This window comes from Pituophis catenifer, unplaced genomic scaffold (genome assembly GCF_029215685.1).
Source record: "Pituophis catenifer annectens isolate HBS135680 unplaced genomic scaffold, rPitCat1.0.hap2 SCAF_13, whole genome shotgun sequence".
Taxonomy (NCBI): domain Eukaryota; kingdom Metazoa; phylum Chordata; class Lepidosauria; order Squamata; family Colubridae; genus Pituophis; species Pituophis catenifer.
Window position 1 is genome coordinate 1,920,901 of NW_027256893.1, and position 14,290 is coordinate 1,935,190.

At 39.9% G+C, this 14,290-nt stretch overlaps 1 long non-coding RNA gene across 1 annotated transcript in view; it reads right to left on the reverse strand.

Annotated features, from left to right (window-relative positions):
* Window positions 1-13,176, reverse strand: part of LOC139323530 (uncharacterized) — a 29,791-nt gene extending 16,615 nt beyond the window's left edge. The window contains exon 1 of the long non-coding RNA XR_011600995.1: window positions 13,061-13,176. This is a non-coding gene — a long non-coding RNA (uncharacterized lncRNA). The remainder of the gene's footprint in view (window positions 1-13,060) is intronic.
* Window positions 13,177-14,290: the final 1,114 nt, after the last annotated feature.

A 14,290-nucleotide genomic window follows, 5' to 3' on the forward strand; every position in this document is an offset into this window, starting at 1 on the left:
TTGCCTCTTACCGCCCTCTAAGGCATTCCACCGCCCCCCAAGGGGCGGTACCGCCCACTTTGGCAATCACTGGCTTAACTACTTAACTACTGGTTCTACCGAAGTAGAATCCCACCACTGGGTCTACCCATTTATTTTTGCAGGCGTCGGTCTACTTATTTGTTTTCTTTTAACACTGATCAGCTATAGGGCGGCCCTTTGAAGCCCTGCGGCAGTTGCGAGGCCAATAAAATTATAAAAAAACACTGAGCCATTTGTTAAATTGCTGGTTCGCCCACCCCTCGCCCAGTGGTGCGGAGGGGGCGGGGCAAGGGGCGGGCGAGCCAGCAATTTAACAAACGGTTCGGCTGAACCGCCTAGAACCGGCAGAATCCCACCACTGCCTTTACGGCCTGTAATCATTCAATCAATCAGTGTGAATTCATGAAGACAAATGAAATTGCACATTAACAGATACAATGAAATGATGCAACAGATACAATGAGTGATGCAAATAAACGTAAGAACCATGAGCAAATGCCAATAGAGAACTGATTGATGCAACTGAATCGCTCAACATTTCAACTGATGGGATCAAGGAGCCTTCTTTGCTGTGACCCCCATCCTCTGAAATCTCTTGCCTCCTGAGGTGAGATCCGCTTCAACCCTTCCTTCTTCAAGGAAGAGCCTTAAAATTTGGCTCTGCCAATTGGCTTGGGGCCCCAAAAGGAGCATCCTCTGCTGTAGATGGCTGAGTGAGAGACAAAGGTCCACCCCAGTACCGTCTGTGCAGTTGGTTTTAACCTTTTACTTATTAAATTTATACTTTTATATGTATATTTTATACTATTATAAGCCACCCAGAATCACTCGAAACAATAAGACAAACATATCAATTGAATGAATAAATAAACGTACAACCACTGCTTCTGCATGAACAACAAACCCAAACCTTCCTGAGCCACAATGCATCACTTCCTTGGAAGCATCTTTTGATAAAGAAGAACTTGGAAGAAGAAGAAACGTGTTATGTATATGTATGAATAGAATAGAATAGAATAGAATAGAATAGAATAGAATAGAATAGAATAGAATAGAATAGAATAGAATAGAATAGAATAGAATAGAATAGAATAGAATATAGACAATAGAACAGGAGCTGGAAGGGACCTTACAGGTCTTCTAATCCAGCCCCCTGCTCATGCAGGAGAACCTACAGTACATCAGTCTTGTTTCAGAGTCAAAGAACATGTGACATGGGAAAAACAAGAATGGATTTCCTCCTATTTTTCTTCCCTTAGATCACAGCATTCTTTGCTTATGCTAAATTAGAACAGCAGACTTCCCAAATGAACTTCCTGTGTTGCTTCAGTACCACCAGGACAGGAATAAAGGGTAACAACCATTGCTGCTTTTTCTTCAAAAAAGGAAGCATTAAATACCCTTCTCCAGCACTGCTGTTTAATCAAAATGAGAGATTATCTACTATTCTATTGTCTTAAATTCAGGCTACTTTTTGCTTTGAAGCTCCCTTCTTCTTTCTACGGATTTTGACATCCCTGCTCCCAAGAACCACTCTATAAATCTTTAGATCAGCTCCTAAAATATGATCTACTTATGAAATATAATTTGGCATTAAAATATATTTTATAACATATATTTTAGTATTTTAAGAGCTCTGAAATTAGTTACAAATTAGTTGGAATTAAGAGCTACTGAAATGAACTGTATTTTTGTCCTCTTATATGTACAATATGTGCATTGTTTCAGAGCTACAACTGGCATTTCAGTCTTCTTGTACGGCCCTTCATAAAAGCAACCAAAGTTTCTCAACTTATATCCTTCATACTTGTTGAATTATTTATGGTGATGACCAAGGATAATGAGGGGGGAAAAAGTCCATAGGCAAACCATGAGCTTTTTTTCTTGCATCCAATTGTGCCCAATTCTCAAAGACTGTCTGGACTGCGGTTTTTTTGGAAAGTTTTTCAGAAGTGGTTTGCCATCTCCGCCTTCCTAGAGGTGGGAGAAAGTGATTGGCCCAAGGTCATCTAGCTGAACATTTCCTTTTGATCTGTGGAAGAGCAAACGGCTTACTCTCTTGAAATGTCTTCCTCACCAATCTCTCCACTTTGCCAGAAAGGCAAAGGAGAAATTGTCTACAGAAATCACTTGCTTCTCCAACCCCCTGCAGAACAAACAGATTGGAGAAGATTTCAAGAGAGTACTGTAAGCTGTTTGCATAATGTGTCCCAGCCCTCAGCCCCAGGCACGGTTGCATTGCTTTCGATGTGCAAGGGGGAAAAAAAGAAACCCACAGGTCAGGCACAAGACAACACAAACTGATTGCAATGGCAATAAAATGATTGAGGAGCACTGTGAAGGTCATAAATGGACCATAAGGTTATTTTTTCATTGGACCATTGTAACTTTGAACAGTCGCTAAACAACCGGATGGTAAGCAAGACCCTCTGTACCTTGAAGTTACTTACCACCAAGTTAGAGTCTAAAGCTAGGATCTAACATTGGTTTCCAATTATTACTGGCTTGTTTGGGAGCAGAATGCCTGAAGCCCTTGCTAGAATGCAACATTAAAGTTTTTATCCCTGGAAAGTTTCTAGTCATTGTAGCTGCACCCACTGACAGAAGAAGCCAAGTGAGAACAAATCAGCCACTGTACATAGGCCCACCATTCTGAATAAGAAATGAGAATTCTTTTCAAATTTAAGTTATCATTTTGCAGGAATATGGTAATTGTGCTAAAGGACTTTTCTGTGTAAATGAACAAGCAACATATACATTTCTCAAAACTTAGCTTATCATTTTGGAATACTGGTAACTCAAAACAATTTCAATCTTAATTTTCAGACTTATTAACAAACCCACTATATTATTTTAATGTGCATTTAAAGATCCACTAAAACATTTTAAATCCACCCTGACATTTAGTTAAATGTCTGAGAGAAAAAGCAAACTGCACATGAATGATCCAAAAAGCTACTACAAAGAGTTAATACTACTCACCAACTTTAACTACTGAAGCCATCGCATCCCCCAATCATGATCAAATTTCTTCCTTTTTCATGATACAAGTTTTGCATTGCTTAATAAAATGAACTAGCACTTTGTTCTAATATATTTTCATTTATTTACCATTTCTGCAATCCTCAACATATTTGATGACTGTTAAGTATCTTCACTATTGAACTCCATAAATTTAACCTCGAACAAGTTTATTAATAATTGGATTGAGTTAAATGTTGAGTTTGCTCAACATTTCTTACCACACAAGAACATAGCCTGAGCTCATCTTACTTCTGGTCCACAATATAAAGTAAGAAAACTAGAAACTAACAAAATAACACTTACTTTATCTTATTAAGTTAACTGAATTTATATCCTTTGAAAGGAACAGGCAAAAAATGAGTTAATTCCCATTGATTAAAACTAATTTATTTTATTATGCAATAAAATAAAATCACTTAAGTAGAAGATAAATATTTTACTCGCTCAGATTTTAAAGGAAAAATCCTTTTATCTTGATCATAAATTTCCTTAGTTACATCAGTTTTCACTACAAAATGTGACATACTTTTACCATAAAATCAGAAATTAATCACTAGCAGTTTGGCTAGATTAATCAGATTATATTTTCAGCTACAAATACAAGGCAAACATCATGATTTAATTAGGTCAAGATATTTTTAAAGTCACAAAACCAAGCAACAAATTAATTGCAAAGCAACACAAGTCAAATTATTAGGTTGCACAAGAAATAACATGTCAGAAAGAACTGATCCCAAGTGTGCCATTTTGCTCAGGTTTAATGTACCAAAGAACTAAAATTATGGCAACAGATAATAAGTGCCACCTCTACAAGGAAATGGAAAAAAACAAAAAACAAAAAACAAAATACAAAGACCTGCAAACAGAAACCGAACAACCTTGGCAAAAGAAAGTAAAGGTAGCACCAATAGTAATAGCTGCCTTGGGTGCAATCCCAAAACAATTGGAGCACCACTTGAACACCATTAGGATTGATAAATCCACTATCAGTCAATTGCAAAAGGCAACTCAAAACAACTTACATCCTGCAACGATATCTGTAAAAGCTTTAAGTCAAGTTAAACTCCCAGAATTCCTCATCCAGCATGCCAATCCACACTACTTAAAGTGCTTGAGGATAAGAAAAGTGGCTTAGACAAACAACAAAGCCAAAATAAGAGTTGGCTACAGAGCTGTGTGAACCCAATTTTGTCTTATGAGACATTGTGTCTCATATGAAACATTACATCTTGTGACCTAAATGCCCTGTCTTAATATGTTAAGAGACAGGTCTAGAGTCATTCCACACATAAATCCTTATATTTCCATCTTTGTGTCCTTTCCTAAGCTTTATCTATCAATGCTAGCAAAATTATAAAGATAAATCATTTGTGAACCAAATATGTTTGAAAATCTCAATAACCAAAATAAATATCTTTTATTTCAAGATAATTATTTCAAAAAACTGAAAATCAAATTGCAATTAGTTTTGGTTTCAGAATCTGAACACTGGATGGTAACTCTCAAACTACTTGAAGATCCACTCCTTATTAATTCATAGTTAAATCAAAGCTGTGTTAGTCAAAACATTCTTCAAACATAAATAGAATAGAATATTCTTTATTGGCCAGACACACAAGGAATTTGTCTCTGGTGCATAAGCTCTCAGTGTACATACAACCAACAAAGTGATAATCATAAGAAAGGAGTAGGTAATAGAAAGATGAGAAGGAAGGATAATAGTAATACAGTCCTACTACGTGGTTAGATATCCTTAGGCATAAAACAGTGTTGTGGGAATTATGTATTTAGCAGAGTGATGGCATGGAGAAAAACTGTCTTTCTTGTCTGGTTATATTGGCATGCAATGTCCTACAGAGGCGTCCTGAGGGAAGAAATTAAAACAGTTTATATCTAGGGGTCTGTAGATGTTTTCTCAGCTCTCTTTCTGGCTTGTGTAATATAGTATAGCTAAGGAGCTTTAAAAATTCTGAAAAGACAGCCATAAATTTGCAAAGGCACAAAATATAGTAAACTTATTCTTAACACTTACTGAACAATATTTCTAAAAATAATGATGCCAGGTATGCACAAACTGCTAAAGCCCCTTGTGTTAAGACAGGAAAGCCACTGCTCTATTCTGTCATGCTATCTTAAAAGTTAATTATCATAGGCAATGGAGCACAGCTCACAGGTTCAATAGACTATTATTTCCCAACTGTGTTGGAGCATAATCACTCTGTTTCTAAATATGGTTGGCCAATGGCCATGAAATAAGGGAATTATAGTCCAACATGCATGGAGCATAAAGGAAAGATATAGTAATTCTACTTTAACTATTAAGCTTCTATAATTTGCTCTATTTTCAATGGGAAAGATGATTTTTTTTCTAACTGTAAAATTAACCAAATTTACTTTCCATCTGACAGGAAATACTGAAATTGTCAGACCTGGCTTCTGGAACATTCATGTCATACAGTATTCACGTAGCAATTGGTCTTCCCATATTCCTTTTGCAGAAAGACATAAACACTTAAAATCAGAGAGATTCCAAATAGTTCTGTTTGAAGTTAAACTACAATTCCTCCATTGTTACTATTTTTTCAAATAAAGAGTTCATAATGGGAAATATACATGCAAAAGGAATCTATGGATGAATATTAAGGCTATGGAATTTTGAGGAAAACAAAGTAATGGCACTTGCTTTTAACGCACTCACTAAAAAACAAGCTGTTTGTCTTAATGATCACCAATTTCAGTTGTGCTCCATTTGACCACACACATTCTTTCACCCTGCAGCTTGGAATTATTTCCTGTAACATTCTCAAAAATAGGGGGAGAAGCATCCATCTGAAATTATGCAGGAAAGAAAAAGAGGGTATGGAATACCCACAACAGGTAAGAACACTAAATGTTGCTATGCATAGCTATGCAACTGTGCTATACATATTCCCCTTCATAAACCATAGCACAAGCCTTCATGAGATGCATCTCTCACAGCATTAAAGAATAACAGCTCACTGCCCTTCCAGATCCCAGTCTTAAAGAAGAGGAGGAAGTAAGCTGCAGTGTCCAAATGACAATTTCATCTGTACCCTACTGCTACCTACTAAATCTACTATCTTGACCATTAATCCACTACATCAGGGTGAGATTTCTCAGTTTGAACATACTTTTACAATTTTTCAGCAGAGTCTATATCTATCTCTAATTTTAAACACAATCTGCTAAAAGAGAGAAATTTCATTTTATTTCCATCATTTAACTAGTAACTTGTGGACTGCAGTAAGATCTGAAATTACTGAAAACTTAACCAACCTAGCAGTTTAAGGACTAAAAAAACAATGGGGAAAGTATTGCTTATTGCAAACCATAATATGGTTCAGTCCTATGCTGTCTTAGCTCAGTGTGTGAATCCAGTTTATAAACTCTGGCTTTAATGGCTTGACATCATGTACAGACCAGGTAACTGAGTTCATACATTATGCTAAACTATTCTCGCTTGAGCCACTGTTTCCTGAATAAAGCACAAGGAGCTGGATTTATGCCCAAAGCCAAAAATCAATAAATTACATAATGGTTTTACACTTGTGGATCCAGCAATTTTGGCAATTCAATGAATTTAAAGTAAACCATGAAATGTGGTCAATAGCTAGCTGAAATGTAATGCAATGAAAATTATTTTATATAAATTATCCTACTTTGGACACATTTTATGAAGACCTAGCTCTCTGAAGAATGTTGGAAAAGGAAAAAGAAAAGAGGATGACCAGCAACATATTTGGCTTCACTTAGTTTTAATTTCAGAAAACTAGTATTAAGTATGCATTGAGTACTGTTAACTTTCACTAATAACTGATTTGTGTTAACAAGTTTCATTCTCAGTTAAGCTGGCTGATGTGTACAATTAAATCACATTAAGATTAGAAAAATTCACATTTTTATGTCATTGCATACATGTAGTCTCTTTTGTACATACTTATATGATAGTCATCTGAAGTACTGCACTAATTTCATAAATAAAAGGCAAAGCTTTCATAATTTTCATAAATGTTGACCTCTCAATAATTACCAAACAATAATCAATTAAACTAAGCTATAATATGGTTGGCTTGATTTTGGCTTTTAGCATTTCGAATGGCAAATTGGACAAACGCTGTTTAAACAGACTGTTGTGAATCAGGCCAACATGTCTCCATGATGATAATTTATGTAAGAAATTATAATTCCAAGTTCACAGCTAGCTAATGATATGAGCTAGCAACGTGCTGCAGCTGCCAAAACAGCCAATGTAGTCCTAAACTGCATTAACAGAAGGATAAAATCAAGACCACATGAAGTGTTAATACCACTTTATAATGCCTTGGTAAGATACCGTAATACTTGGGATGCTGCATCCAGTTTTGATCTCCATGATGTAAAAAAGATGTTGAGTCTCTATACAGAGGACAGAGAAGAACGACAGAGATGATTAGGAGACTGGAGACTAAAACATACGAAGAAAGCTTGCAGGATTTGGGTATGTCTAGTAATGTCTAAAGAAAAGAAGGACCAGGGATAACCTGACAGCAATGTTCCAATATTTGAGGGGTTGCCACAAAGAAGAGGGGGTCAACTTATTTACTAGAAGGCAGAACAAGAATCAATGGATGGAAACTAATAAACTAATCTAATCAAGGAGAGAAGCACCCTACAACTAAGGAGAATTTTTCTGACAATTAGAACAATTAATCAGCGCAACAACTTGCCTCCAGACTTTGTGGGTGCTCCAATACTGGAAGTTTTTAAGAAGAGACTAGACAAACATTTGCCTGCAATGGTATACCCTGCCTGACCAGGGTTTGGGCTAGAAGACCTCAAAGGTCCCTTCCAACTGTTATTCTGTATTCTAATACCGGTTTGGTTTAGCTAGTTTCAACTTAGTATGTTCTATGAACCTAAGCACTGTGATTTTTAAAACCAAGGTTTATGAATTTTTCTGATTGTGAATCCAATATTTTGATCTGAAGTTTGTTTTTTATATTAATAAGGAATAATTATCCATTTAACATTTCTGGATAGGCAATAACCACAAAATTTATAACATGTACCAGACTTCATCTCTATAACAGTATTTTTCCCCTGTGCAGAATCAACAGAAAATGCCTATCTGAAACACGTGTCTCCAAACACCAATATCTGAAAGTGAAATATAATTCTGTGCACGAATACTACCAAGTACTTTTTGCATTAAAAGGAAGATACAGAGCCCTTGCTATAGTGGTAGGTCAGCGGAATAACTGCAATTTAGGATTGGACCTGCAAGTTTACACTTTTGCTTTAACCTTATTATGCATCAATAAGATTCATTTTCATAAATCTGTTTAAGACTTGAAAATGTACAATAGATACAGTAGGAACCAGAATACAATATCGTCTACATGAGTTCTCCTAGAATTATTGATCCCTGTTTTTTGATGCATGCATATGCAAGTTCACACATTATACTAAGTTTTGTTCCTAGTTAATAAGACTTTGAATAGATGCTGAGTTCAAATATTGCATCAAATGTAACATGGTTTTAACTTAGTTCTGCTTATATTCACAAATTACACTAACTAAAACAATGTAATATCTTTAAATATAGATGTCAGCAGCCATAATTTATATTTTCAAAGAAGATTCTTGCATCTACAGCATTTGCACATTTTAATAAGACATAAGCCATGATTCACAAATCATAATTGAGAGGACTTTACATTGACTAAATGATTTGTTGACTTTTGCTTAGCTTGTGGCAACCTAACAACTGTAGTCTATAAAACACAGCTTGTATCTTAACACAATAGGCAAGCCAGCTAACTGTGGTTTATTAATAAATCATGCTTAATATGTGAGTTGACTATGAGACAGCTATATTTATTCAAACCAGCAACACTAAGTAGTAGACAAAGGATTATATAATTTACTATGAAAACACCTTGTGGGACATCTATGCCCAAAAACAAGCTGTTTACAAAGATGGCTGCGAAGAAAACTGCAATACTCTTGCCTGTTGGGTTATTTGTTTCTCTCTTCCTTTTAATCAGGACAATTCTTAACATCTGTGAATCCAGAAGAGCAAGGTAACATCCGTCCCATCTCCTGGAGCCACAAAACTTCATCAAGAATTTCTGAGAGGCTGACTGCATATCTCAACAGTAGTTTCATAAAGGCAAGCACACACTGTGGCTCATTTAGAGAAGAAAACTTTACTATAAATGGTACTCAGTTCTTGGAAGTTTTGCCATGCTACACTACAGGTTTAATGCCTTTATTAAGTTCTCTTAAAGCTTCTGCTATACCATCATTTTCATAACTTTTCAATAATATAGGAAAAACATAGATGGCTCATATACTGTGCTTAACTATATTCTTTGACTAACCCATAATTAGTTGGATCCACAGTTATATTATTTCACAAACTATAGTGTACAAGTCCTAATTGGTGGATCACATTACAGACTCAGCAGTGGTCAAACAGGCCATATTACAGATGAATACAATGTGTGAATCCAACCAGTCACTTATCCAAATCCATTCACTAACGGCACAATTGGGATCTCAATCCGCCTATCAACTTCATGTCATACCAGAGTGACCGAACAATGACTTTCCTTAATTAGCAACTTCTACTGCGGCTCCCAAAAACTTGAAGTCAGCATTTCCATCTGCAACACTGGCATATATGCCATTTCAGCATCACAGGATTAAATTTATTAAGGCTGCATAGGTAAAACAATCATCTCAGCAATATAAAGACTGAACAGCACTGCTAGAAAAATAAAGAGCAGTCTTACATACATATAAAGTGCAATATACTTGCAATTGCAGGAAAATGAAGCACAAATTGACATAATGTAAAAAATATACCATGGAATTTGGAAAAATTATGTTTAAAGTAGAAACCAAACACGGAATCTAACACAAATACTGCTAGAACAGCAGTTCAGGTAGTCCTTAACTTACGACCACAATTGAGCCCAAATTTCTGTTGTTAAGTGAAGCATTTGTTAAATGAATTTTGCTCCATTTTCTTATTGTCAAGTGAACTGCTGCAGTTTGGTAAGTTAGTATTTGTATTTTTGTATTTGTATTTATTGAATTTGTATACCGCCCTACTCCCGAAGGACTCAGGGCGGTGAACAGCCATAAAAATAAAACATGGAAATACAAAATTTAAAATAGAGATAAAACAAATTAAATAAATTTGGCTGAACCATATTTAAAACCCCAATAATTTAAAACCAAATTTAAAATTCCCATTTAAAAGCGGAGAAGTTTAGGTCAGGCCGGCTTGCTGGAATAGGAACGTCTTAAGCGTGCGACGGAAGGTACGCAGATCCGGAATCCTCCGTATCTCGGGGGGGAGCTCGTTCCAGATAGTAGGTGCCCCCACAGAGAAGGCTCTCCCCCTGGGGGCCGCCAGTCGACATTGTTTGGCCGACGGCACCCGGAGGAGCCCCTCTCTATGGGAGCGTACTGGTCGGTGGGAGGCTATTGGTGGTAGCAGGCGGTCCCGTAGATAACCAGGTCCTAAGCCATGGAGCGCTCTAAAGGTGATAACCAAAACCTTGAAGCGCACTCGGAAGACCACCGGGAGCCAGTGCAGCTCGCGCAGGAGGGGCGTTACATGGGAGCGCCACGTCGCTCCCATCACCACCCGCGCAGCTGCACTCTGCGCCAGTTGGAGCCTCCGAGTGCTCCTCAAGGGGAGCCCCATGTAGAGAGCGTTACAGTAGTCCAGACGGGAGGTGACGAGGGCATGAGTGACCGTGCGTAACGAGTCCCGACCCAGAAAGGGACGCAACTGGTGGATCAGGCGAACCTGATGAAAAATCCTCCCGGTCACGGCCGTCAAGTGCTCTTCTAAAGACAGCCGTGAATCCAGGAGGACACCCAAGTTGCGAGCCCTCTCCGTGGGGGCCAATGCTTCGCCCCCAATAGTCAGCGATGGCACCAGCTGACTATATCGGGACGTCGGAAACCACAGCCACTCGGTCTTGGATGGGTTGAGTCTGAGCCTGTTTCTCCCCATCCAGATCCGTACGGCCTCCAGGCACAGCTGTTAAGTGAATCCGGCTTCCCCATTGACTTTGCTTGTCAGAAGGTCGCAAAAGGTGAGCACATGACCTCGGGACACTGCAACTGTCAAATATACACGTCAGAATTTTGATCATATGACCATGGGGATGCTGAAATGGTCGTAAGTGTGAAAAACAGTCATGTCACTTTTTTCAGTGACATTGTAATTTTGAATTGACACTAGATGAACTGTTGTAAGTCGAGGACTACCTGTACTTCGGAGCATTTTATTCATACAGTACATTTTATCTCATCATTCCTATAGTACTTGAAGATACCAAATATTATATAAAACTCCTTTTCTCGGTTCTCCTTACAACACTGTGAGATAAGTTGCATTCAAAGACAGACCAGTTTCATAGTTTGTACTAACTCATGCCTTTTCTTTATAAACTGCACTTTTGGTGATATATAAAAACAACCTGAAAGTTACAAGTGTTTGAATTCTGAATTCAAACAAACACATTTAAAGGATATAAGATTCAATAACAACGTAAGTAAAAATGGCAAGTTTTAACATTCCATAGCTCATTTCTTGAATAAATAAACTTCAAATAAACAGCCTGTGTGAAACAACTGAACTCTAAATTAAAGATGTTCCTGCTCAATCTTTTGCATAATGGTAAATTTCTATTATTTTTGCTTTTTTTTTTTCTCTGAACCCACTCCTGTGAACCTACGAAATTAGCTAAACTGAGATAATTCATGGACTGGTTGATAAGGACTCTCGAGTCTAGTCCATGCAAAATATAGCACAATAAATGTGTTACTGTACTCTTTAAAGAATCACAACTCTAAAAATTTTGCTGTAGCAGACTAATCTATGTACAAATAACCCAAATACATTATCCAAAAATATGAGAACTATTCCAAACAATTTTATAGGTGTGTCTTTTTTATTTATAGCATTCAAAATAATGAAATAAAGCTACTGCACTAGCTCAGCATGCTTTCATATTCAACACTTTTGTTTACTGGGCCTTCATGTGTATTTTAATACTGTTATTGCATTAAAGCAAGATATTATACCTGAAGCAGTTTAATATTACTGTGCACAATTAGAAACTCTATACACGGGTAACCTTGTAACTTAATGGCAAAATTATCACACCAAGGAGTAACCTAAGAATAACAATTTTACAATAGAGGGGATCACGCTTTGCTTATTATAAATCTTTCCTGAAAATTCAATCCTTTTAAGAAGGTTCAATAGCAAAAAAGACGAAGCTCCTGCCTTTTCAGATGCTGGCTTATTCTGTCTGGGTTTTTTTTACTATGGGATGAAATATTTAAGCTTTGGAAATGACACATTACATTCTGGATTCTCAAAGGATGCTGGAGATGGCAGCTGATGAACTTTCCAAGGCATGGCAAGATCCACCCCCAAAAACGAGGCACTTTCGGATTCTTCCCCAGGTTCAAAACCAACGGAATCCGGTCCTTCGTTCAACACGAGCCCCGCTTTAAAAGGGGGCCGTTCCCTACTCAGAGCCAGCCGGGCAGCCTAAAATGGCCCCAGGCCGCCTTTCAGCCCCGCACTACGACCGGCCCCGGGAGACCTTCCTTCCCTATGCCGCCGCTGCTGCTGCTGCGAAGGCAACCGGCCCAGGCCGTCCGCGGGGACTTAGGGCGGCCCACTCCAGCCGAGGCCACCGGGCTGCGACTCGCCTCCGGCCCCGTCCTTCCGGGGCAGCCGGGGATTCCGGGCCCGGCCGAGGGTCCCGAGCCGCGAGGGGAGAGCAGGGGGCCCGCCGGCGCAGGCGCACTCGCCGCCCTCCGGGCAGGGCCCTCCCTTCTCCCCCCTCCCTCCGCGGGCCCAAGCCTCGACCCTCCCGGCCGCGGGGTTGGGCGGCGGCCCGGCTGGAGGGCCCTCAGGCGCGGCGCCCCTTCCCAGCGCGGACGCCCTCCTGAGGGAGCCCAGGCCCTGGCTCACCTGCCACCGCGCTGAAGGCCGGCGGCGCTCTGCCCGTCAGGCGGGCTCGGCCGGTTGCTGGCTGCGCTCCGGAGCGGCGGTCTGGCGGTCGGGTGGTTGGGCGGCGGCGGCGGCGGCGGCCCGGAAACGGAGGAGCGGCGGCGACGGCAGCGGCGGCTCTCAGCCGGACGCCGAGGGGAGGGGTCTGCGCGGGGCGGGGCTTCTGCCGGACTGACAGGCGGAGGGGCGGGGCGGCCGGAAACGGTTGAGCGCCCGGAGCGGCTCTTTTCGCCAAGCGGCGCCCTCGGAGCCCGCTAGCCTCGGGGCGCCGGACGCAGGTTCCCGGGGCCTCGCTTCGGTTATGGGCCGCCTTGGGCCCAGGCGGGGCTCTGGCTCGTCCCCCGGGCAGGGGAGCTGGGGCCCTGGGCCGGGACAGGATTGGGAGGCCCAGCCGAGAGGACGGTTCCGGCTCTTCTTTATTATCCAGCACCGAGAGGGGATCCCAGACGTCGCGTTTATTAGGATGCCTCTTCTGCTCCTTTACTTCCCATGTTGGTAATGGATAAAAAAACACCAAACCCTTTCAAGGCTTCTATTTCAGAAAGCATTCTTCATTTACAGCATTTTTGCAGGGCCGCCTAAAAGGTTCGCACACTACAGCTAGTCCTCGACTTAGAACAGTTCGTTTAGTGACCATTTGGAGATACAGTGGCATTGACAAAAGTGACACAGGACCGTTTTTTCACACTTAGGTTGCAGCATCCCCAGGGTCACATGAGGAAAATTGTCAACTGATTGGTATTTATGGCAGTTGCAGTATCCTAGGGTCATTTGTGACCACCATTTGCAATCTTCTGTCAAGCAAAGACAATGGGGAAACCAGGTTCACTTAACAACCATATTACAAACTTAAGAACTATAGTGATCCCCTTAAAACTACAGTAAGAAAAGTCATAAAATGGGGCAAAACTTAACAAATATCTCACTTAGCAACATAAATGTTGGGCTCAATTGTGGTTGCAAGTAGTGACCTTTAGGTCTGCTATGGCCCTTTGAGATACAAATGGCTCACATTATCCTACCTGGGACACATTAAGTCTTTGGAAAGGCTCTAATGCTGGGAAAGATAGAAGGGGAAAGAAAAGAAGCAGCAAGGTGGATGGACTCGACTACATTAGTGATAAGTGCATCACAGGAGAACTGAGAATGCAAGTTAGGAACAACTTTCATGGGGAAAAAAAATTATGCTGT